The sequence below is a fragment of the Neopelma chrysocephalum genome, unplaced genomic scaffold, assembly GCF_003984885.1.
Source record: "Neopelma chrysocephalum unplaced genomic scaffold, ASM398488v2 Primary Assembly neopelma1_25, whole genome shotgun sequence".
NCBI lineage: Eukaryota > Metazoa > Chordata > Aves > Passeriformes > Pipridae > Neopelma > Neopelma chrysocephalum.
The window spans coordinates 9,615,439-9,640,780 of NW_020897694.1; the positions used below are offsets into that span (position 1 = coordinate 9,615,439).

A 25,342-nucleotide genomic window follows, 5' to 3' on the forward strand; every position below is an offset into this window, starting at 1 on the left:
CAAACCAAACAGAAAAAGAACCCCATGATACTTTGGTATCGTATATATAGTCTCTCTTTAAAATGTTACTACATTAAGCTTCCTATCAAATACTAACCTAACACATTAAAAAGTCACATAGATACACAATCACACTTTCAATTTACTGTTATTTCTGAAAATTAAAAAAATCTCAAGAGTTATTCCAAGTTTCAGTAGATTTATAACTGTAAAATGAAAGAGTACTTCTTGGAAACTTTCAGTACAACTTAGAGGGAGGAAAAAAAAAACAACCAAACCCCAACCAACTAAAGCTTATTTGGATGTTTTTCCTAAGAATCAAAATAGATGACTAGACTGAAAAGAAACAAAGAAAAAAAAAATTAATACACACACTATGCTATGTGGTGTATCTAAGCAATGTTTTAGTAAGCATAGAACTTCAACTTTCACCGATCAATATAAGCATATATGCTTAGATCTTTAAGTTCAATTGATATTTCCTCTAAATGTAACTTTTCCAGGGCCAAGTAATCCCAGTTAATGTTTGACATTTTAACTAAGGTAAAAAATGCAGGCAGCTCTACAAGGGTCTATTTAAGCTACATGATTTTTTCCCCCCAAATATTTCAAAATAAGGAGTACATCAAATATAAGAAAGGAAAACCTACTTAACATACATTATATATTGATATTAGATTGCTTACTGCTTTCACTTTAGCCACACCCACCTTTATGTAATTGTAAAATATGGGACTGGTGCAGCTGAGAAATTAAAAGCTTAAAAGAACAGTTGTTTCATGTAGTCAAATATGCGCTAAGTACAGATTTTAAATAAAATGAAAAATAGATAAAAATTGCATTCTATTGAACATGACTGTTGAATAGTGGGAAAAAATGCATATGCACCTGTACAATACTGAATTATAGGGTTTTTTTTGTGAATTAGCTATGAGTCAGGACAGTTATTTCATTGAAAGTGAAAGTCAGTGTTTGTGAGTGCACTTCCACAGCTGAATAGTGTAAATCTCTTCAAATCCTGATATCTCAAAGTATACGGAGCTACAATGAAACAGCTCTGTGCACATTCCCATACTGACTGCTAAAAACATTTCTGAAAACACTCTGAAAGTAATCATGCAAATCAAAAGAAACGAGGGCTAAATCTCAATAAGATCTTACTAGTATCACAATTTCAAGGATTAAGCTGAATTTTCTATCAAGGCACAAAGGTAAGAATTGTGGAGACAAAGTGAGAAGCAATTCCCAGGAAAAAAAAGACTGAAAAAGTATAATTTGTGTACTGGATTAAAAGGACCCAGGGAAACTAAGGATTAGAGGCAGAAAAACCTCCTTGAACTATTGCATTTCTGCATTACACAGAAAATACCTTGAGTCACAATCTAGTTGCCATGCTGGAAACGCTAAGTTTTGCATTTTGCTTTAAGACTACACGCTCTCAGCCATGTACACAGAAATCTTTTGTACAGCACTTCTGCACCCCAACTCTTCTCTACGTCCCTCCTACGTCCCTCGGTTAACTCGTTATTTTCGGTGGCCAGGGTGCAAAGCGCAAGGCGGCCGCTTCTGGCTTTGAACGCCGCGGAGAGATGCGCGGGGGGGTAACGGGGGGACGGAGGGGGGCAGTGGGGGGGGGGGAAAGAGGAGCGGAGAAAGGCTGTGACCCGGTCCAACCTCCCAGCCCCGCGTCCTCGCAGGCAACCAGGGGGGGCAGCAGCCGTTCCAGCCTCCGCTGAACGGGCGCCTTAACAGGGGGCCCGATGCTGCATTAGCTGCGCATCCTGAACGCCCGCCAGCTCGACGGCAGCCCCGCTGCCCGCCGCTCACACGGCATCGGGAAAAATATCCATACGCCTTCCTTCCTCAGGACAAAATAATAATAATAAAAAAATTAAAATAATAATTAAAAAAAAAGGTCAGGCGGCCGAAAGTAAAGAGGGAAGTAGGAAGAGGAATAAAAAGTAACGCTTAGAAATTGTGGCTGTGAAGGAGCCCACTGGCCTGGCAGCGCCCGAGCTTCCTCCCTGCCCCACTGCACGGTGCTGTCCCCGCCGGCGCTCCCGCCACAAAAAGATGCCTTGTGAGCCTGTGTGCGCAACTCCTAAACGCGAGCACCCACGCCAAACCCGGCCTCGAGGGGGTTAAACGACGTCGTGGAGGAAAAGGCATCGTGTCACATATTATGTGTGTATGTGTGTGTGTGTGCGGCGGGGGAATCGCGCAGCGCACAGGCTGCGAGAGATCTCGGCGCCTATCACAATAAGCACGATCGCGTTCATACAGCTACAAGAGACCGAGAGCTGCTGGCCACCGACAAATGACATAGAAACAGCCACCAAAAAATAGCTAAGCCAATGACAAATAGCGACCCGGGTGACAGAGACAGAGAATTTTGTAGGCGGAGAAGAGAAGGTGAATGGACAGCTCTGATCACAGTATTAGGCTGGGCTATCTATGGGGAGGGTATTTACTCGTTTTTGGGGTGTGTGGGAGGAAAGGAAAAACACCCAGAAATAGCTGGCACGATTTAAATGGTCTCGGATTATGTTTCCCCCCCTCTAGTTCAGGAAGGAAACTCGCGTTTTAACGCTAAGAGGGGGGAAAATAGCGCTGTGCAATAGGCGATGAAGAGCACTTTGGTCCTTCGTTAATACCCAAAGGGACAGAGACGATAAATATGACAGCATGTGGCAGCACGACCGTCACCCAGGTTCCTGCAAAAGGCGGCTCCGTATCGCGACACGGGAAATTAAACGCTTGAGTGGGAGGCGGAGAAAGCGCTTAAACGGAGAAGTTAATCTGCTAACATGGAGAGGAAACAAACGGAGAAAAAAAAACCCCGAAGGTTGTCCTCTTATTTTTTTGGGGGGTTGGGGGGGAGGAGGGGGTGGCAGAGAGAGAAGGGACGGGGAAGAGAAAGAGCGAAGGGGCAATAATCCAGCTTACGAAAACACTGGGAGAGAGGAAGGAGGAGGCGGGGGGCGGGGGGGGGCGGCGAGCGAGAAAGGGAGATGTGCATGTAAGTGGGGAAGTCATCCTGGCTGCTGCTGCTGCAGAGCAGGGAAGCAGGAGCCTCCGTGTCCCGAACGCTGCCCCGAAATTTCCACGGCGGAGAGGCGGGGGGAGAAGGCGGGAGGGAAGGATCCACTGGGGAGGGTTGTTGGGAAACGGGGGTGGGGGGAGATGAGGGAAAGCCTGTCCTGTCATGTCCCGGGAGCGCGGGGCAGGGGGACCCTCCGAAGCTCGGGCTGTCCCGCGGCTCCCACGTCCCCCGCCCGCCTCCCCGCCGCTGTCTCCGGGCCGGGCCGGGCCGGGTGCGAGCCGGGCTCCCGGGATCCCCGACCGGGCGCGGTGCCGCCCCGGGGGAGTAAGCGGGGTTACCTGCCGGAGGAGACGGCCGCTCTCGCCCGCTCTTGGGGCTGAGGGAAGCAAGTGACAGATCCGCCCAGGACCTGCCGCCGCTCCGGGAGCTTCCCGCCCGCTGCCCACCGGGCTCCTGAGGTGACTTTTCCCGGCGGCGGGGCGCAGGTTGCCCCCGTTTGCCGAAGACGCGCTTCCCCCGCCCGCCCGCCCGCCCAGCTCCCTCTGCCCCAGCCGCGCCCGCTCCCTCTGGCTCTTACCGCCTGTGCCGCCGGCGGTGGTACCCGCTCCGAAGCGCGGCGGCGAGGGTGTAAGCGGGGATAGCGCAGAGTACAGGGGGGCGAGTTTGGTGAGGCGGGCGGGCGGCCCCCGCGCCCCGCGCCTCCCCCGCGGCAGCAGCAGCAGCAGCGATGCGATCGGGCATCACTCGAAAATGGCGCCGAAAGAGCGGAGGGCTCTTCATTCAAATTCGTTAGCGCCAGCCCCGCCGCCCCGGGGCATGCCGGGAACGGGGGGGGGGGGCGCGCGGGGGCTGAGGCGGCAGCGCCGCACGGACACGGCGCTCGCTGTCAATGCCGCCCCTCCCCCCCGCCCCCCCCGCGCCCGCCACCCGCCGCCCGCGCGCGCTCCACGCCCTCCCCGCTCAGCGCGCGCTCCCGACCCAACCGCCGCTAATGGGGAAAGGGGGGGGGGCAGGGAAGGAGGGAGAGAGGGAGAGAAATGTCACCCGTAGCCCGGGCCCGCGGGGGAGAGGTGGCGCGTTAGAGATGTGTGTGGGAGAGCGAGAGAGGGAGAGAAATGTCACCCGTAGCCCGGGCCCGCGGGGGAGAGGTGGCGCGTTAGAGATGTGTGTGGGAGAGCGAGAGAGGGAGAGAAAGATAGAGAGAGAGGGGGAGCGAGACCTCCGCCGGCCCCGCGAACTTGTCAAGGTAAAGGCGCTGGTGGGGATACGGGGGATGGTGGATAGCGGGGGAGGGGGGGAGACGACAGCGGGTTTTGGGAAGGTAGGGAAAGGAAGCCCCGCGGGGGGAGGGGGATGTGCGCCAAGAGGACCTGAGGAAAATATGAACAGCGCCTCCCCCACGTTGTCCCCCCCGCCCTCCCCCTGCGCCTCCAAAGGACCCCCGCGGCTCCCGCAGCGCTCAGGTTGCAGCGTGACCCCCCTTGTCCCCCCCCGTCTCCCCCCATAGCCGCGCACCCCGCCGCAGCAGGAGGAGGGTTGGGAGCGCTCGGCGCTTGCCCGCAGCACGCGGGCCCGATCCCGATCCCGCCTGGCAGCCGCCGCTCCCCATCCCCCTCCCGCCGCCGCACCGGCTGCGCGGCGGCAGCGCCCCGGGGGCGCCCCACCGGCCGCCCCCCGCCCGGGCTTGCGAACAGCCCCTGAACGGCGGAGCGGGGCTGTGTGGGAGCATCGCAGGGCACAGTGGGCCCCGAGTGCCCTACACTGGTCATTTGAAATTGAAAAAAAAAAAGAAAAAGAAAAAAAACACACCAAAAAAAAAAAGCTCTCGGAGGAACTTGACGGAGCGAGGTTCAACTGGGGCAGCGCTCCCGCCTCGGCTGCGCACGGAGCGCTCAGGGAAAACGCGAACTTTCATTTTCACGCCGCATCCTCCCCCCCGCTCCCCTTCGGCCCGAGCTGTGACTGAGCGTAAGGTACCTGATGGCCGGGTAGTGCTCCCAGCCCCGCTCAGGGATGGGGAAGCCGAGATGGAGGTTAGGGAGCTGCCGAAAGCAGCGGGGGAAAGGCAGGCTGCGGTGCCGCCCGAGCCACTCGCTGTCTGCACTTGACTTGTGTCTGCTGGAGAGTCCTTCCCTGGGAGCTCCGCGGACCCTGCCTCGGCAGGGAGATCCAGCGCATCCCTGCCAGCCGCTCCTCGGGCTTTCTGACTTCAGTGTTTTGTTCTGTTTTGTGGTTTTGTTTTGTTTTTAGTCTGATGCGCTTTTTTAAAAAGGGAAAAGAAAGCGGAGGCCTAAGACCTGCAAACTGTTGTTCCCATGACTTCAGGGAAGATTTTTCAAAAGTACATAATAAGAGTCTGGGAGCTCTGCTACCACTGACTTTCAAAATCTTCCCTTCACGTCTGTGAGCGAGTCATCTTGAACTCGGTTGACTGCTGGCAGACGAGCATTAGCAGGCTCAGGGCCTAATGCTTTTCATGATTCCACTGCTCCCTGCTAGAGCTGCACTGACAAAAATATAAGCAGAACAAGTTTTTGAAAGGGAGAGGTAATGTCTCTTTTTTTTTTTTTTAAACCAACTACCACAGTAGAAAACACGAAGCCTTTAGTCTCAAAGAACTTAGACCATCATGGCTACGAAAACTACTGCTACTCAGAAAGTATGTAATTCTGGAGCTCCTTAGTGACGAAAGTGGTGCAAGGCAACATGTAAGTAATCACATAGCTAATATTAGGCATTTGTTATTATATTTTCCTCGGATTTGAAGTTTGGTATTGCTAAAGAAACAGATTCCTAATTTTTTAAACCAGGTTGTCAGTGAAAATGAGCCAGATAAAAAAACTTCAGTTCGTAAAGCCATTCTATTAATAAGGAGGAAATATAAATGATTTGCAGTGCATTTACATTTTTGCTCTTCTTTTAATAAAATTACCCTGAGCAAAATTTTCAAAGTGTGCCTTTCAACTGAAAAGAAATATTTTTAATTTTTTTTTCCTGAAGGTTATGTGCTTGTGAAAATAAAACTTTGCAGAAGAAATAGCAGTGAAAACAGTAAAAAAAAAAAAAAGATGCTGCTGATACTACTTCTCTTTACTTAGATTATGTATAGTTTTGCCCTAAAATAATTCTAGCTATTATTTTTCACCCATTTTTCCAACTGTAGTATAGAAATAAGGTGTAGAAATAGTATGTCAGTATTCTATGATACACTGTTTCTATGATACATGGTATTCTCTAATATGAATCACACTATTATCCTTTCAGATGTCATTTTGTTAAGATTTTTAATGAAAGTGAAATTTTTACATCCTCTAATATCTAGTACTTGCTTTCAGATTCCATACTTAATGCACATAGGCCCCAATCCTGTACAGACTGAAATGTGTATTATTATGTGTAAGCACATTGAGTAGTTCTTTTCATTATTCTGCTTTTGTATTTTGGATTTAAGAAGCTAATACTGGTATTACATAATGATTGTTCTCAGAATTACTTAGGACTGCCCAAAACATAAACCTAATTTAATAGTCTTGGTTTATGTCTTCCATGCATATCTCTTAACTTTAATAATGCACAATTAAAATAATTTAAGGATCAGAATGGGTAAATATTTAACTGAAAATCAGAACGAGTGAGAAAGGCAATTGCTGTAGTGTAAAATCCATGTAATACGAGGTGGGTATTGCATTCCCTGGCTGTAGCATCTGGGAGAGGATCATCAGTTTGTTTCCTCAGTGACTACTGAAGCCAAAAAGTCACAGCAGGAACACAGCTGAAGACAGAAGGGAGAGAAAGGGATTTGTAGCCTCACCAAAAGTGATGTCAATTCTTTAGATCAAATTTCCATTCCAAACCACTTGGGCTTATTAGAGTGGTGGAACTCTTCTCTGCTGTGGTAGCAAATATGAGGTTAAGCTGCAGTTTCTATAATGAACTCCTTTCCTAGTGCAGTTCTCATTACAGGCCTATCTGAACACCTCCTAGTAGTGCCTGTCCTATGTTTCAGTTCTTCTCCTCAGAGAGTGCCATTAAATTGTCAGAGAATCTCCTCATACTGTAATGAGTGACATGACCAGCATTTGTCATATTAGCTATTCTCTTGTTGCCAGGGGAATGAGCATGTGCAGTTGAATATTTTCAGTTTATTTTTTCTGTCTTTTCTTCCATGTACATATACGTATACATATACATATACATATACATAATGTCTTTATGTTAGTGAGGCAAGGCTGAAATAACATGTTTTGTTTTTCAGGCAAGGTGCAATTAGGTTTCTGATGGCCCTTAGCTTCTAGGCATTTCCTTAGACTTGCACCAGCCCTTTGAAAGTTCTGTCTCTGGAAATGATAGCTTTTTTTCCCATTCATTGCATAGGTTCTCTTATGTTGGATGAAGGAAACTGCTAACAACTGGATCCAGTCTAGAGACCTAGTAGGCCCTTCTTTGGGAATCCTGGATTTAGGCCCTGGAGGATCTTGAGACCCTGAATTTGTAAATTAAAAGTCTAGAGAAAATCATTAGAGAGAGCGGCTTATGATATAATCTGTGTTGCTGAGATGACATCCCCACAGCTTCCCATACTCAGAGTTTCCTATATGCAGCAGACTTTGTGCTTGGATATACTGAATTGTCTAGTCCAGCTGAGAGGTGGAAAACCAAAGCAAGGTACTTATCTGCTGAAAGGACAGAAGCTAGGAGTGGTTAGAAAGCTGCAGGCTGTCTTCTGACTCAGGCACACATTGCTTTACAAATTACCTTGCTATGTGTTTCTAAGATTTATTTTACAACTGTGAGGATTAGAGGAATTTGTTGTAATGAAAATTGGCATTGTGTCATTACCATGTAACTTTTTAGTTAGATTATTTGGCTTGCTTGGGTTCTTGCATGTTATTCCATTTCATCTGGATCAGTTCCTAGGTAAGTTAGACCAGTTTGGGGGCACTAAGATGCACCCACATAATTATAATAATTGCACTCCTACATATTACTTTGGTGTGTATTTCTGTGTTTGTATTGTATATGGGCATACAGCCAGTGGGAGTTTGAATTTTTTTCTATTTATTTTTCTAAGTTGAGCCCTGCCTTGCCCCTGATTTTCATCCAGCCTTCTAGATCCCTGTTATAGGTTCACCTAAGCCTCCCTTCAGGCCTCCTCTGTAAATTTTGTATCACTTGAAGTTTAAAGTTTCAGTTTAATAACCTATTGCCTGTAGTTGGACATCCTCTTTCATGTGTGAATGTTCTACTTCCTTCTGTAGCTCTTCGGTTTCTGATTTGCCCTGACAAATACAGGATTTGGAATTGCTTTTGCAATTTCAATCTGCTAGCAATGATAGAGGTTGTCATCTAGAAAGGACTGAAGTGGACATAATTTACTACCGTACAATGAAAACAGAGTTTTGAATTTGCCAGAATAGACCTGATCTAGGGATGCTTCTATAGACTGTAAGGACTGCAAGAAGTATGTGCTGGCTGAGGACCTGCATATACTTTATTAGACTTCCTATGAACTTGCAGATCAAAAATAAAATTGCTTTTTTTTGTTTTTTTTTTTTTACCTCCTGATTTTTCAATAGCACACTTTCCATTTAGCTTTTTTTTAAGCCTCTAAAATGCTCAGTGTAGCATAAAGACTAATGATGTAGTTGTCAAAAGGTTGAATTTACTATATTTCATTCACATCTTTTAATATTGACTCCAATACCTATAGGCCTGACTCATAATAATGAACATGTCCCTGAGGATTTAAGAAAGAATTTGGTATTAAACTTAGGTTCTGTGGTAAAATTTTGCTAAAATGGCCTAACTGTAACTTCTAAATGTTTTAATATTTTTGTGAATTTAATGATTGTGAAAAGTGCTGGCTCGGTATCTGTGAAAACTGAAGCCTATTCTTTATTCATGGATTAATTACAGCAGAGCAGTTGCCAAGTGATCTTCTCCACAGCATCCATGAACTTCAGCCTGGAACTGAAGAGGACTCATCAAATGGTGAGAAAATAGCGTGGTTGTCATGACTGTTAAGTTAGAGATGCTCTATTATTTTTTTCTGCTTAGCATTGATTCTGTTATTTTATAGGTATTGAAGTTAAATTTTTTAGGGTAATTTCTGGGATCATAACCTAATTTCTCCTCCACCCCCCATATATCAGCTCTTTATTTTTCAAGCTTTGCTTTCTTCCTTGCTATCCTTCACTTTTCAGAAATAATTGTTAGTGATACCCTGCATTCATTAGCTAATTTCTTTATTATTTTCTTTAGTGTTAGTCCTTGTGCTTGACTCTGTTCACGAGTAGTTTTATCAGCAGCACTACTTAGAAGAGTGAAGTTCAGATATGTGAAGCTGTTTGAAAGACTGAAGCTTAAACTTTGCAGATACGTATGCCTGCATTTAAATGAAATGCTACTGAAATGAATGGAGGAGTGAGGGATCTGGAAATTCTCTTAGCTAGTACTAATTTGTTTGCTCTTTTGCTGTTCAGTTTATTTCTTGTAAGACAACTTGATGAAAGTTGTTCATTTGCTTCTCTAGTTTCCCAATTTCTGGGAAATTTTGAACTCTGAGCTTCACAACGTTTATAGAATTTTGGTAGTGCTCATAATTCTTCTGAGAACAAAATATTATTTTGTTTAGCCATTTTAAGAAAAGGTAACTGAATCTACAGAGGAAATAATTCTCTCTCTAATTCGCTGCCTTATCAGGTCTTTAGTCTTACTCTTAATAATAATTAAGTAATGATTTTTATATGTATGGATTTATTAAACATGTATCTTAAAACCAGTGAGTTCCCTTTTTTTTTTTTACAGCTATAGATAAAGGATGGAATATTGGTAGCAGGGGCTTGCATGTGAGAATATAGTTGTTGAGCATTGAGTTTGGCTTAGTGGTAATTTAGATAGGTGACAGTTTAAAATAAGAATGCACACAATGCAGTTCAGGAAACAGATTACAGTAGTCAGAACTTCACAGAATGCTGAGAGATGCCCTAAATGTTTTTTGGTATTTCAACAAATGGCTCAATAACTGTTTCCCTTTAGTAACTATTGTAGAGTAAGAACTAAAAGGGACAGAACCCTGTTAGTGGCTTATGATTTCCACAGTTTTTCCTGTTGGAATAGAGGTTATTAACCCTGTTCCAGCTGTTTACCAAATTGGGTTTGGAAATGCCAGTGTGTTTAAACAGTCAAGAGAGATGGTGAACCCTTTATACCAATATCTGAACTACACCCTGTGTTAAGAATTACTTTAGTACTGGTGTCAACCACTGAACTAATTTAACCTTTGCCAGGGTTCTTTACCATTACATGTTTTAAAAACCAGGTTTAACACTTAAGCCAGAAAGAAGCAGCAGTTTTTCAGGCACAGTGCATTGAGATGTAACCCAGAGGTCATTTATTTTTAATACAGATTCAACAATCCATTTCTTTGTTCTTTCTCGACCACTTTTTCGTTAGTTTTCTTTTAGGAAGCTGATTCTTGAATTAACTTTAAGCACTTAACTATTTACATTCTGCTTCACCAAACAATTAATCCTGTATTTAAGTTAAAATACTTGCATGAGCATGGCTTTTCAGAGAAGAGTCTGAATCCACAGTGATCTTTTATGTCTCTTGTACTTGACTTTGCCTATCTGGTAACCAATAGACTGGATCCAGACTAGCACCGAAGTGTGAGTCTACCTGTTATTTGGGTAAGCAGTTGGGGCTCAGATTTGAATGTGTGCTCAATACGACTGACACAGTGAATGATTACAATATCATTACATTTATTTTCAAATCTAAGCACTTTAGTTGTTTAACTGAGCAGAGTTTAGATACTCCAAATGCTTAAAGTTGAATAGTTCAAGTAAAGTGGCATTGAGGTTTTCCTAAAGCATTTTTTGAATTGATGTAATGCTTTTACTTCAGTAGAAGAAGAGATGGGCCAATCTCAAAACAGTTTTGAAAAGCTCATTTTCATTACTCTGCTAAGAATATAATTTTGTTTCTTTTGTTCCATTTTGGTCAAATCACTTTCACTTCCCTGACTCTTCTTATACCCATTGTGTCCTGCTAACCTTTCCTCTAATGTCCAGTTTTCTGTTAACTTTTCCACACTGATTATTCTTTGTCTCTCTTCTTTTTACTGAAGTTTTAGAGAGGTCATTATACTTTTTCAATTTCTTTCCTTCTTTCATCAGTTCCTGGAATCCAGCAACAAATAAAACCTTCTGATTGCAACTATGCCTTGACATAAGTCAAATTTTGACACAAGTCAAAATTTAGTGCTATATCAATAGAAAGGGTAAGCAGAGCATTGTGGATGCCATGTATAGAGAAGGGAACTGGGATTTGCATATTATTAAAAATTATTCCTTAATTTGGAATACCAGTATCTCCATCCAGGTACTGAGATCAGAATTTTAAAGTGATCCATTAAAAAGCACTATATTTATTAAAAAAAAACACCCACTAAGCCAAAACAAAACAAACCCATAAAAACTCCACCAACCAGAAACTCTACAAAATCCAGGTATACTGAATAGACTTTGATTAGACTTGATGGCACTGCTTTACTGAACTATGTATCACTGAACTTTTCTTAAGCCTTAGGAAAGACAGCATGGAGTTGGAAGAGAAGCAGGGATCTCCACAAAGGGCAGTCAGTTATACTCTTGGTAAGTTAAAAAGAAATATAAAATTGTATTTTGTTAAATTTTCACCTTCTTGAAGCAACCTGTATTTAGGACCGTGTTCACTGTGGCAAAACAAAGCCCATTTTATTGAAACAGTCTCTACATTCTCTGGATTCATTTATGCTATCACCGCATAAAAATCTGTGTTCTGTTATAGCTGACTTTGTTGTGTAACTCCTCAATGAAAACAATAAATGACATAAGAATCATTAGTTATTTTTCCAATGATTATGCTACAAGGTTTTCATGCCTAGTTTCTGAACAAAATAAGATATATAGGATCATGTTATCTCCTAATAATTTTTGAATCCACAGCTTAATTTCAGCTCTATTTGATATAGAGTTAGAGGTCACGAAGTCAAGTTTCTGCAAATTGAATGAAACTTAGCAGCTGTGAGTAGAGAAGGGACTCAAATTAGTGCCCCCAGGGTAGAAAAAGCTGCAGCACGGACTCAGAAATTTTCTGTTCTGTTCAACTTGTTGACTTGCAGGTCGGCATGCTTGATTGGTCTGCCAGTCAACACATGTGTAGTTCAGACCTAGCCACAATGTGAGCTGCCTCTTGTTCTGCTAAATGTCAGAAGCTGGAATTTGGGGAAATCTGTTAAGAAGGGAATGGGAAAACAGCCAGGCTAGGTTCAGACCGGGGTTCTACAGAAGTGTGTTGGTGGCACCTACAAGCTTGCTGATAGGTAACTAGACTTCATTACTTCTGCTGGTCATGAAAAAAACTTGATTTTGCCAGGGCCTTCTAGTCTCCCAAACCGCTTGAGAATCATTCCATTTTACAGTAATTTCTATACCTGGATTAGAAACATGTTTTTCCTGTCCATGTCAGAGAAGGGAACTGTTGAGACAGCTTCATTTTTTCATTTCTTTGACTGTTTGGATGTTACCTCTGAGCTACTCTTAGGCTGTCAAAATTGTTAAACTGTGTTTTCAGCTCTCTTCAGAAACTGACTGTAATTTAGACTGCTGCTATGTGTCCCTGACCCATCCTACAACCTACACTCTTGGAACAGTGCAGAAGATATGCATTGTATTCCAATTAACTTCAATTGTGAAGAAAGATGTGGAGCTAGATACAGGGATAGAAAACAATATTAGGATCAAGCTGCATCAGGTTACCACATTGCATTGCAACTTGGGAAATGCTAAATCTGTAGCTGCATGATTTTGTCACAATTGTCCTGAAAGGTCTGGTCTGTCCATTCATCTCAGTCAATGAGAAATGGGATTACACTTGCCAGAGGTACTGCTTCACTCACTGTGTAGGTGCACTGATTTGGCACATGTCTGATACTTTTAAACTTTCTGTGGAATGTTAGACAGGGGTCAAGATATAACAGTTTTTAAACAGAACTGTAGTGCTGTAGCGTATTCTCTAGAAACAGTAGAATTTCTCAGAGTAACAGAAGCCTAAGAGTCATACATATGAAATGTGAAATTTAAAAGCAGTAACATGAGAAGAAACACTGCCAGTTTATTATTGTAAGATAACCATCCTGAAATTTCAACTTTTTTGATTGTCCTCCTGCCCAGTTTTCAAGGAACAAAAACCTGTGATATTCTTTTCCTTTTTCTGCTAATTTTCCTGTAGTTTTTTTCATGAAATCAAAGCCAAGAGGAGACCAACTCATCATTACCAAAAAAAAAAGAAAAATATCGAAACCAAACCTGCATTGTGTTTTATGAAAATTTTGGGTTTTCTGTTAGATTCCCAAACCTTTCCATTTGGTCCCAGATTTCTTTTTTTTTTTTTTTAAATATAATTGTTTCCCCAATGCTATCTGTATTACAGGAATGAAGAAATGTTTTCTGCATGTTTATAGTATCTATTGGTGGTTCTTAGGTTCTTATAAGCTGTATTACCATCAGTCTTGCATAGTGTCACCTGTTAAATATTATTTAATGAAACCTAGGGCTAACTTGCTTTTAAATGGTTTATAATATATAAAAACATTGTAACTTATAGCATTTTCCTTTTAAACATCAGTATAAATGTGTTTTTAATAAGAAGAGTAAGGTCAAATTATGAATGTTAAGTTTTGTGTGAGCAGCAAAGTGGTGGTATATTCTTGTTTAACATGTTGGGTGCTTCCTGTGTTTTAAACACCTTCACTAAGTGCTTAAACGTAGCAAATAATTAATTATCACTGATTTTCATGAGGATTTTTGTTCCAAAAAGCTACTCCTTTTTAGTCTAAAAATGACTAACACTAAACTGCTTTTTATTATGTATTTTCAAAGACTTTGGTCTTGGATGCTACTCTGTGTGGTCAGACACTTTCACAATTACACACACCTCAATAAATTCACAGGCCTATGCTGTGTCCCTAAAATGGGTGTTGTGGGACAGATCTTAGGAAGGCTTAAGGACTAAAAAGTGACTTGCATAATAGACCAAAGAAACTAGGATAAATAATTTTGAGAAAATAATAATTAAAAATTTATATTTCAAGTATGTATCAGTAAAAGCTCCCATAATGTGCTGCCACTACGTGTAAAATCCACAAGCAATTTTAAGCCAAAATTCTTTAAAGAACGAGCTGAAAATTCCTGTAAATAATATGCAACTTAGAGGTGTATGGAACTCCTTTATTATGTGTTAAATGCTGTAATAAAACAGGCTATCAATAGGTTTTGCTGCATGTTACTAATTTTATTTTTTTTAATCTTGGTATTTTTGCAGGTGTGTGGAGGAACAGGTCCTGTTCTCGCTGTTGTTACTCCCACATAGGCAGACTGTAATTGATTATGTGTGGGTAGGGCCCAATTGAAATTCAGGAGATTCTACAGTAGTGCGGGGTTCTTTTCGTGAAAGTTCAGTTGCAAGATCAGGACCCCACTGTGACTCCTAACTGTGAATTCTGTCAGTGTATCATTGATTGTGCTGGAACCTGCCTTTTGGGATAATGTATGTATTGTAGACATGAACTAATCATAAAACATTTCTAATTAGAAAATTATTATAATTTACATGCATTCTTTTAATTATGTTTTTTTGGCAGTACCAAATACTATATTCCTCAAAACTTCTTAATGGCACTGAGGCTTTGTGGATAGTTGGTCACATGAGAAAATTCAGCTGTAAGTACATTGAAATGATTGACTTTTTCAATAGTTAGTCTTTACTGATGTTGACAATCTAATGATGATAAAAAGAGAATCAAGAGGTTTGACTTATGTCAAATTACTTCAGTTCATTTTAGAAAATATATAAAGTATACTCGTTAAAGGATTTCATTATTCTTGGGTAATTCAACATGGAAACCTCAAGTCCTTCTGTACTGCAATTAGGTAGAGACTTTTAATTTGTTTATTTTCTTTATTTTCAGAATAGCATGTCTGTGACTTGCTCTGTATTTTCACCCATAAACTTTCTGAAACTTATAGCTCTATAAAACCGTTTATATCGCTAATAGTTGTGTAGATAATGCAAACTGATTTACTGAGATAATTGTCTTGCTGGGTTGAACATTGACATTTTAATAAATACACGCTTACACTCGTGTCAGTGTAACTTGGTTAAATTTGACTGAGCTGGCATTATGAGTGAATTTGATCATACATAACTGATTAGCTAAGTTTTAGGCAGGAACTACATATTACCCCTATCATATATCAATGGATTTGCCCCAAAATAACTATAAATATCTATCCTTGCATTAAGGAGGAAGTTCTTTTCCTGTAGCTATGGGTACAGTCATTGCTTTGACTCCTATTTTTATATACAAATGAGCAAAAACTATATGTAGGGATTTCCCTGTATAACAAAAAGAGTATTGTAAATTATGCCCTTTTTTATGATGTTGTATTTCCTTTCTGGTATTCAAATTGAAGAATGTTTTCAATTGCCTTAGTGTCAAAAAAATTGAAAAACTGGAAATGTTACTGAATTTGTGAATATCAAGGGGCTGTAAAGGTCTAGAGGAGTTGTGTGTAAGGACAGTTAGAGATTCTGTCTCACGGAGCAAGGACATAGTAATTGATGAGCGAAGGTTAAGGAAGATGGGATTATTTTTATTGCTTGGCACAAGAGCAGATTGAAAGGAAAATAATTTGAAGAAAGAGCATGACCAAAGAAGAAATCAGACTTGGATCAGAAGCAGACTAAAGACTCCAATTAAAAAAAAGAAAACAGAAACAAAACCCCAAAGAAAACACAGAACCAGAAATTGGATGGCAAAAATACACTTGAAAGGAGAACTAAATGCATAGCTACTGGTATTTTTCATTGCACTAAATATATTATAGATTTAAGTTTAAAACGTTTGGTAACTGCTTTTCTCTACTTTTTTTTTTTGTTGGTTGGTTTTGGTTTTTGTTTCGTTTTCTGTTGGAGGGGAGGATAAGGACTTTGAAGTTTCGAAGAAGATGCATTGACTAGTTGTGAATTACCTGTATAAACTGAGGATTCAAGGTGACAGTTACAACTAAGAACAGAGGACACTAGGTTGCTAAATAAAATTAGTGCTAAGCAGAAGCTGTAATTTCTTGTTCTAACACAAAACTTAATGATTTTGAGATGCATCATCTTCAACAGTGCTCAAACCACAATTTTATTATGTTCGTTACAGGATGGGAATTTTCAGAGTTCTAGTTTAAAAACTTTGATAGTGATTCTGTTGAGATTTTGCAATATAAAATGAAATGCAGATTTCTCAATATGCAATGAAATCACGATTTGAGAACATTGGATATTTCATTTTGCATAAAAAAAATTGATTGGCATATTTTTTTAAAATGTTTAGAACTATTGGTTTACTGATTTTACCTTTTGATCCTATTGGCCATATATATTCTTACTTGCATGAAAAGAAAGAAAAGTAGAGGGAGATTAGGTGATTGCAAAAAAAACCAAAACCAACCTAAACACAGCTCTTTAGCTGTTCTCTAGACCAAAAGAAGTGCTTCAGAACAGAACTAGTTTCAGAGGAGAAAAGGAAGGAAAGTGATGTGCCAGTGAGTGGGGTATGAGGAATCCCCTGGATGTTTCATCTGTATCCGATATTTTTCACTCCTCACCACTGAGAGACAGATCACCTGGGTGTGACTGCTTCTCCTTCCCGTGACGGCACCTTCCCAGTACTTTGAGGGAGATAGTGTTGGGGCATAGCTCTGTTCTGCCTGCAGTAGTGCTGCTACAAATGCTTGGAAGAAAAGGAACTCTGAATTGTCTCCTGCTACAGGAGGAGCTGTACCAGCTTTCCACTACTCAGTGCTGCTAACCTCTGTTGTTGAGCACCTGATCTGATTGTTTCTTTGGTTTAACCTATACTGTGATGCTGTAAAAGACTGAAACCAGGAGAAAAGTAAGAAATAAGATAAGAGGAGATGATGTTTTGGAATGTAGGGAGTGGGCATTTGCTGCACAGCTACACATTGTGTGGACTTGAGAATACCTCAAGAGCTGAAATCCTGAACTACAGCAACAGAGTAAGTTTCCTTCTGTGCACTGAGAAGAAAAGCAAAGGAATGTGCCTGAACATTAAGCATGTTAGTTGTAAGTTTGTGAGATCTTTTTCTCTGTTGCTGTTTGCACGTGGCTTGTATCATGACTGTCCTGTCTTCAAACTGGATGTAGCATGTCTTTATGTCGAATGAGGCACTCCTCATAATCTAACATCATGAACATTGTTTTTCTTCAACCCTTGAAAGTCAAAACATGGCAGCAAAGATAGCTGTAATAAGTTAGTAATAAATGTGACATGAAAAAATTTTCTCATTTCACAGTATTTATAGGAAAAACAATGTTTTGTGTTTCCTATACCTCTTGTTTTCCAATCCTAAGCAGATGTAATGCATGAAAATTTTCCTCAACAGTGCTCTCAGTTCTTTATTTCCAGTTAGAACTATTGGTCTTCTGTTAGTAGTTTTTTTCATATATAGGTTGATGCCCTCAGAAAATCTCTCTGCATCCTCTATGAAAGACACTGTCATGCTGTCATTTGTTTTGTCATCAAATCTAGGGTAAATCTGCATTTGGGAATCTTTTTCCAGTCTTTTAGGGATGGTCATTCTTCTCTGTCACGCGATTTTATTTTTTCAGCCAGGTTTTTCATGGATCATGTCTTTCTTGGAAAATCTCTTACTTTTGCTTTGACAAATTGCAGCCTTGCCATGCTTGTTAGCTAGTCAAAGTGTTACACTACTGTAAATACTGTTTTCCAAACTTACTCCTTTGATATTTTCAATTTCCTCCTTCAGTTTAAAGCAATAAAGATAAGCTATCTGTCTTTATTTTCAAGGCCCATCAAGACTACTTCTACCTGATACCTCTCCTTCAATATCAAGAGTTTGACTCTGGTTTTGATCAACATAGGATGCCAACTTCCATCATTCAATCATTACATTTTCAGACCACACTGGATATTTTCTTCTCGGCTGCCTCTCATGTGTTGGTTGACTTCTTCATAAACAGAAATGTTCACTATCTTCCTTTAAATTTCTTCTTAAAAGTTTTATGTACTGTGAAGCTTAAAACAATCTCACTAGACAACAGATATATTGTAGGTATATTAATGCCAACACCTATCACAGTAGTACTGTGTCATTGCATTTGTACTCTGCCATAGTTTCTCTGTTGTCTCTTTATGTAGAATTTAAGCACATCTATATTTTGTTTTGTGTTTATTCATGGTCCAGCGTAATGTGAAGTGGTCCAGGGTAAGACCATTCAAGATTTATGGTAATAAATAAATAATAATGAATACCCGCTGGATGCTGTAGTGTAGCTGTTGGATTCTGTTGTGCCTAATGTCACGTCATATTTAATGCAGGAAGAAGGTTCTCCAACTAGAGGCCTCACAAAAGGGAAAGAAGTGAGTTGCAGCCAACAGAAAAAATGCTAGCCTCAGAGGCCTTCTCAGCTGTCAAACTCAAGTCAGTAGCTACTGGCATTGTATCCTGAAAGCATCCCTCTCTTCTCTTCTCTTCTCTATAGCTGTAAGAACAGATTCTCCCTCCTCATATAAGGAAGTAAATGCAAATATCACAAAGTTCTGCAGTGTGTGCAGAAGGTTAAAGGACTTTTTATACTTCAATAGCATCCTTAGTTCATTCACTTTCTGACACAGCCTCTCTTGGTACAGAAATCTTGAATAACCGCAACTGTGCCATTTGTCAGTCTTTTTTTCAAATGCCATCTGATTTTTGTTGAGAAGGAACTTAGACTAGTTTTTATTTGGCATCTTGGCACATTGCTATCTCATAGTACTCTGTTTCCATTGTGCCCTGAGGGTAATGATTCTTCAGAAGAGTGTTAAGGATGAATTCCATTAGAAATTCCCCAGGTATGTCAGCCTCTTTCTGTAAGTGGGCCTGCATGTAACCCTTTCTTTTCTTTCAAAGGGACAATGAAATGTCAGAGTATAGGTCATACAGAGATGATGGAATGTTTAGTGCCTGGCTGATACAGAGATGGTAGATTAGACTATGCAGACAAATGATGCTGTATGTACCAAAGAAATTATAGTTAAATAATTTTATCAGAATAAACAAAAAAGCTTAATTACAAGTGGTTCTGTAGCTGAGTTGGAGAAGTTTAATAAGAGCTCTGGGCTAGTTGATGGGATGGAGACAGTTGCTGTGAAATACTGTGGGAGACTGGAGAGGCTGTACAACCCAAAAGCTTGATTGAAGCAAGAGTCCTTGGTTACATATATACAGACTGGATAAACTTAACATTCTGCTGCATTACGCCATCTTGCACAGGCTGTGTATTTAGATATCATCAAGAACTACTTTTTGGGCAAACGAGCTAGAGAATCCAGAAGAGGGGGACAGGCCTTGATTTAGTCAAGATCAGCACACAACAAATAGAAGAACCATTCAGTAGTGAGATATCATATTCAAGTTTCTCGTACTTGTAGGAGAGAAAAAGATTAAAATAAAATGAAAAAAGGCCCAGTGTTGTGTAAAAAAGAATTGCATACTAATGAAGATATAGTTGAAATAAATATTAAAAAATTCACAGGGGCTTTGTTTTCTGAGTCTAACCCAGTTGAATAAGAATTATCTTACACAATTCAACAGTAATGGAAATTACTAGAAATTAACAGAGCTTTTTAAAAAAGTTAAAATCCAAGCAAACAAAGCAGAAAAGAGCACAATTCTGGCAAGTTAAATGTAGACCTATTATAAGGCAGAACAAAAAGATTTTCAAATGCAATGGACTAAAATTCTAAAAGCCAAACCCCATTTTTTTCAAGTGTAAGTTTTGCTAGTAAGGAGGTAAGTTTAAGAGATAATTGTGGTTAAGGAGAATATTGAAGACAAAGCCATCACAGAAAGAAACAATTGAATTCATTGCATTGGCAAGGTTTATGATAGAGATTAGGGACATCCCTACATGGAAATAATTTTTTACAGGGAATAGTTCAGATTTGAAATATCAATAAAAGATGTTTTAACAAATTGATAGAATAAACTTTTAATAAATTGCCAAATAACATGTTCATTCAGTAGTCCTAGAAAAAGGTCAGAAATTAAATTGATGAGCCATGCACTGTGTTTTGTAATCTGTCATTTAAATTAGCCTTGATAACAGAGGAATGGAAAGTAACGAATTTGACCCTAGTTTTAAAAAGGACTCTAGTGCTGGTCATGAACTAATGGAACTGAAAAATCTGGCTACCATGACAGACAAAATGCCAGTAAATATGATAAAGAATACAGTTAATAGGAACATTGATAGGTGTAACAGGCGACCATTGTCTTGGCTTTTCTACAAGTAGTTTTGTCTTAGAGCTTTGCAAGTTATTTGAAGGAGTCAACAGATTCACAGAAAAGAGTGAAAAAGTTTTTTAAAAGTTCCGTAACCAAAAACTGTTAACAAAATGAAGTATAGAGTCACTTAAAATTCTTTGTGGATTAGTAAAGTGTTAGAAGATAAGGAACAGTATAGCGACTAATGGGCAGTTTTCACATTGCCACCTCACAAAAGTTTGTACTGGCACTTTTGCTGGTCCACCTGTTCCTAAATAGTCTGAAAAAGTGATAAAGATTGCAGGTGATAAAAGGAAAATATTCACAGTTGGAGTGAGACCTACTGTTGACCCTGAAGAGCTGCTGAAGGATCTCACAGCAGGATCTGTGGTGATCCAGGAGCCTTGGCTGTCAGAGTGGCCAGATATTGCTGACCCCACTGTTCAGTCATATCTATCATCAGAGAGAGCAGTGGCTGTTGGATTACAGCAGCCATCACACCGTAAACTGTGAGCTCAGCAGGCTGTGACCAGTTCTGCCACTCAGGAAGGCAGGCACTTATAGCTGTTCTTTCTAACAGCAGGGGCTGCAAATTGAAGAGAAGATTCTTTCTCCCTATTTCGTAGGGTTTCACAGCGTCAACGAGCCTAAAGTACAGGTTTTGAACCTGGAGTTCCTGCCTGCCACAGGATTGGAATATCACTCTTAGTGATCAGGAATATCTTGCTGCTGTGAAATGCCAGGGCTCTCAAGCCACCTTACTGGTGTTTGCACAGATTTTAGCAGCTCTGGATACTTTTTTTTTTTGCTATTGAAAATTTTCCAGCATCATAAAATATTTGTATTTTAGTTGCCCTTGACATACCTTACTTCCTATTGACCTGAGTGTCATACAAGCACATCCGTAAGTAATTTGTAGAGATGTTATCTTTTCTAACATACTGTGCATATTTATGTTAGGAATTATGGTGGTGTAAAATTTTAGGCACACCAACTTATAAGCCATATTCAAATGGTATAAATATGTTTATCTTAAAGAAATAATTTGTCTAATCTAAAATTATTATGGTGTATTTTATTATGTATTATGAAATTTAAACAAAATACTGGAAAACAATGTTATTGACAGTAGCATTTTAAAAGGGACTAAAGAAAGGTGCAGGTGAACATGCTCTGTTTAACTTTTGTGTTCCATAGTTCTTACTCTTGTATTGATGCATGTATGTAAAATGAGGTGATTTGTGCATGTTTTGTATTATCTTCCTAAATACCTGTTGCTAACTTATATGATTCTGAAGTTGTCTTTGCTCAGACTTGAGCTACTAGGTGAATATGAGATGGAGGGGAATCTTTGTCTTGTGTCAGAAAGGAACATGTAAGGGAGGAGACTGACTTCTGCTGTAGTGTAGAAAAAGGTGATTTCCTGGTGTCATCCGTAAGTGACAAGAGAGAGGGATTCATGAGACTAGACAAGGCATATGGGTACACAAGCAGTGATGGTGTGCATCGATAGGTCTGGGGATTCGTGTATGTGAATGAAGAATTTGGAATAGGTATCAGAAAAGGAGTTTCTCCAAGAGGTGTAAAGATCACAGTTGGATAAATATACTGGGATCAGTTGGAAGTCACTTTACTACAAAGCATGGTTACAGCTCTAACTGACTCTTGCTCACACCACACCCGCCCTAGCTATACCCTTCCCCATGTCTTCTGGAACCTCACCTTCTTTTCCAGTTCCTGCACATGACTCTTAAGTGGAAAACCTACTTTTCTGCTTACTCCAGGAACAGTTACACACAAAGGTACAAATGGTCCTATAAATCTCTCCTAACTAAAGCTTCTCTTCTGTCCTACTATACTTCTACCCCTGCATATGGGGTTCCGCACTGCAGATGCAAACAGACAAATGAATCATAGAACAGAATCATAGAATCATTTAGGTTGGAAAAGGCCCTTAAGATCATCAAGTTAACTACAAACCTAACAGGACGAAGTCCACCACTAAACTGTCTCTCTAAGCGTCATGTCTACACATCTTTTAAATTCCCTGGGCAGCCTGTTCCAGTGCTTGACAACTCCTTCAGTGAGAAAATTTTTCCTAATATCCAATCTAAACCTCCCCTGGCACAACTTGAGGCCATTTCTTCTCATCCTGTTGCTTGTCACTTGGGAGAAGAGACACCTGGCTACAACCTCCTTTCAGGTAGTTGTAGAGAGTGATAAGGGCTCCCCTGAGCCTCCCCCAGGCTAAACAATCTCAGTTTCCTCAGCCACTCCTCGTCAGACTTGTGCTCCAGACCCTTCACCAGCTTCATTGCCCTTCTCTGGTGCTCCAGCACCTCAATGTCTGTCTTGTAACAAGAAGCCCCAAACACAGTATTGGTGGTGTAGCCTCACCAGTGAATACAAAGGGATCCAAATGAGATGCTGTGGAAGTGCTGGGTGAAAAAATAATGGTTCTCCTTTCCAACGTACAGTTTGCACCTTCTTCAAGTGGGACATGTTCCATCATTTGAAATCTGCTGATCATAAATTAATTGATTGGTTGCTTTTCCCCTCTTCATGTAACACTCATAAGAATGTGATGATTTTTTTTTCCACGTGGTGAGTTAAATGTTTGTCTTACTAGACGGCAGAAAAAAAATCTCAGGTTTCTAAACCCTGGTCCCTTTGATTTACATTTTTCTGTGATCTATGACCTTCCTAAAAATAAATAATAATTTCAGCGGATTATTGCACCTACTGGTGATAAGTTGAAGCTTATGAACAGTATGGTTGCTTTTCTTAATTATTACTTTGCTGATCCCTAGAAAGTTGTTCATGAAGACTAAAGAGTCAGCAGAAATATTGAAAGCAATGTGATAGGGCATCCCCTTAAATGCATGCATTTTTTTAAATGCAGTGGGGTTTTTTTGTCACAGATATTTTAATAAGTTTTAAGCTTTTATTTGGCAGTTTTGCTTCTTAATATTGATTATGATTGCATATTTATGTCTATGACTAAACTTAGCTAACAAGATGCATGATTTTCTGCTCAAGTTTCAAATTCAGAAATTAATAATCCTTCCAGCATGTGGCCATACGAATAGATTATGTACCAAGATGACTGTAACAATAGTAAAATAAAGCATGCTTTTTTTTTCTTTTTGTTAGAGGGCACATTATTTTAATAGGAAACTATTCTGGTGTTTCTTTCTTGGGCAGATTTCTATAGTGCATATAGAGATCATTCTTTAGTTAGTCAGTGTTGGTTCCTAAAAATTGGCATTACTCTTGTTGCTTGTCATATGTCATATTATCTTTAGACTGCAGGAGTTCATGATTCCAGAGAGGTAACACCTTGAAGTTCTGGCACTATCTTCTACAAAGTAACTTACACTGAGCTGACTTCCTGTTACCATGTCAGTGAAACATCAAATGTTGATACTATGTGTGAAACAGCATTTGATATTATGACTATTAAGCTACTTGAAAAAATATTGTAAAGGCGGATTTTGTGTTTAGAAGAGCTGGCATCTAAAAATGTATATAGTGGTTGCAGGTAATAAATGTTGTTTATGAATTGTTACAGGAGAGAAAATATTTACATTTCTGTACAATATACTAGTCTTAATGCTAGCTATTTTTATCTCCTTCTAAATATAGTAAGGTGGTTATAAAGTGTTTAAAGACATAAATAATTGTATTTGTTAAAGCATTCGGTGCATCATTTAGCATGGCTACTAAAGGAGAGAGGTGAACGTGCACTTCTCTTAACAGATAAGCATAAAAATAAGGTACCAGAGATAATGATATAGTTCAAATCAGTGAAAATCATTGTTATGTTTTGCTGTATGAGCAGAGCTCTTCACAGAATGGTGATTTCATTCTAAGACTACAGTTATCTAAATAGATTTTCATTGATGAACTTTATTCTGGTGATTTTATGAATTTGTTGGAAATGAGAGAACACAAACACTCACTGATCTTCAGCTATGCTAAAACCTTTCCGAACTTGGTATTTCACCCCAGGATTGGATTCATAGCCTTTTAAAATTTGGAATTTCAGAAATTGTGCAGGTGAGTAGGAAAAAGCAAAGGAAGAAACTGAAATGGAGAGGAGGAAATTATTTTCCTTTATAGAAGGAAAGGAAAGATTAAAAAAACTTAATGAGCATAGAAGAAAGGGTGAAAGGGAGGAGTCAGGTAAGTGTTTACACTAATATTTTGTATTTAGTGCTCAGATATGTTATGCTTTGTGCTTACATGGAAAACAGAGCGAGACTTCAGTTTTCTGACTTAACTGCTGTGCTGAGTTGTACTTTACTCACTGTGCATTTTTATTTTAACGTGGTCTCTTCTAAGAAAGGCTTTAAATTGACTTTCAGGGCCAACCTGAATCACAAAATGCATTATCCTACTAGAAAATGATGACTGCCCCAACGTTCTGTTTTCCCAGGTTAGCTCTTAAAAACCCCACTATTAGACATGACCAAATCAAAGCCATTTTTTAATATATATTTCTGTTAATTCTACTCGCTAGCATTTGGGAAAGAGTGCAGGCAGGCAGGCAATAACAGTTAGGAGTGGCAAAAATTGTGTGTAAAACCTAATTGTAATAATGCTGAAATTGAAAATAGAAATTGCTAATTAATCATTATTCAGCAGGACTAGGCAAAGTCAATCCATCCATAATCAAATGTGGCTGTAGAACAATGGATTACTTACATTGGCATTTGTTACAGGTTAGACATCAGTATGTGGGTTTCATCCATAAGCTGTAATAAAATAAAATAAATTAGGAAATTGCCAAAAAGTTTCATTCTGTAATTTGTTCATTTATGTGCTTAGTTACCGCATTATTCCTATGAGTATATATGATATTATAGCAGACTAAATGTTTAGGGAAATCTTGTGTTTTAAACTGAGCAATTAA

General features: G+C 40.0%; 2 long non-coding RNA genes across 32 annotated transcripts in view; one reads left to right on the plus strand and one right to left on the minus strand.

Moving 5' to 3' along the window:
* LOC113963407 overlaps positions 1-25,342 on the minus strand; it is a 47,003-nt gene that overhangs the window by 16,717 nt on the left and 4,944 nt on the right. Inside the window, exons 2-4 of one of the 3 annotated variants that reach the window (XR_003532816.1) lie at positions 25,135-25,184; positions 22,427-22,428; positions 5,021-5,549 (exon numbers count right to left, since the gene is read on the minus strand). This is a non-coding gene — a long non-coding RNA (uncharacterized LOC113963407). Of the gene's footprint in view, positions 1-3,620; positions 3,711-5,020; positions 5,550-22,426; positions 22,429-25,134; positions 25,185-25,342 lie in introns of those variants that run through there. The other 2 variants (XR_003532817.1, XR_003532815.1) reach the window with 2 other exon arrangements.
* Positions 4,031-25,342, plus strand: part of LOC113963406 — a 103,262-nt gene continuing 81,950 nt past the window's right edge. For 11 of the 29 annotated variants that reach the window (XR_003532793.1, XR_003532790.1, XR_003532792.1 and 8 more), the window contains exons 1-6: positions 4,031-4,289; positions 5,631-5,751; positions 8,960-9,034; positions 11,630-11,700; positions 14,411-14,635; positions 14,730-14,808. This is a non-coding gene — a long non-coding RNA (uncharacterized LOC113963406). Of the gene's footprint in view, positions 4,290-5,630; positions 5,752-8,959; positions 9,035-11,629; positions 11,701-14,410; positions 14,636-14,729; positions 14,809-16,063; positions 16,595-16,618; positions 16,733-17,074; positions 17,158-17,969; positions 20,217-24,794; positions 24,866-25,342 lie in introns of those variants that run through there. The other 18 variants (XR_003532787.1, XR_003532788.1, XR_003532801.1 and 15 more) reach the window with 18 other exon arrangements.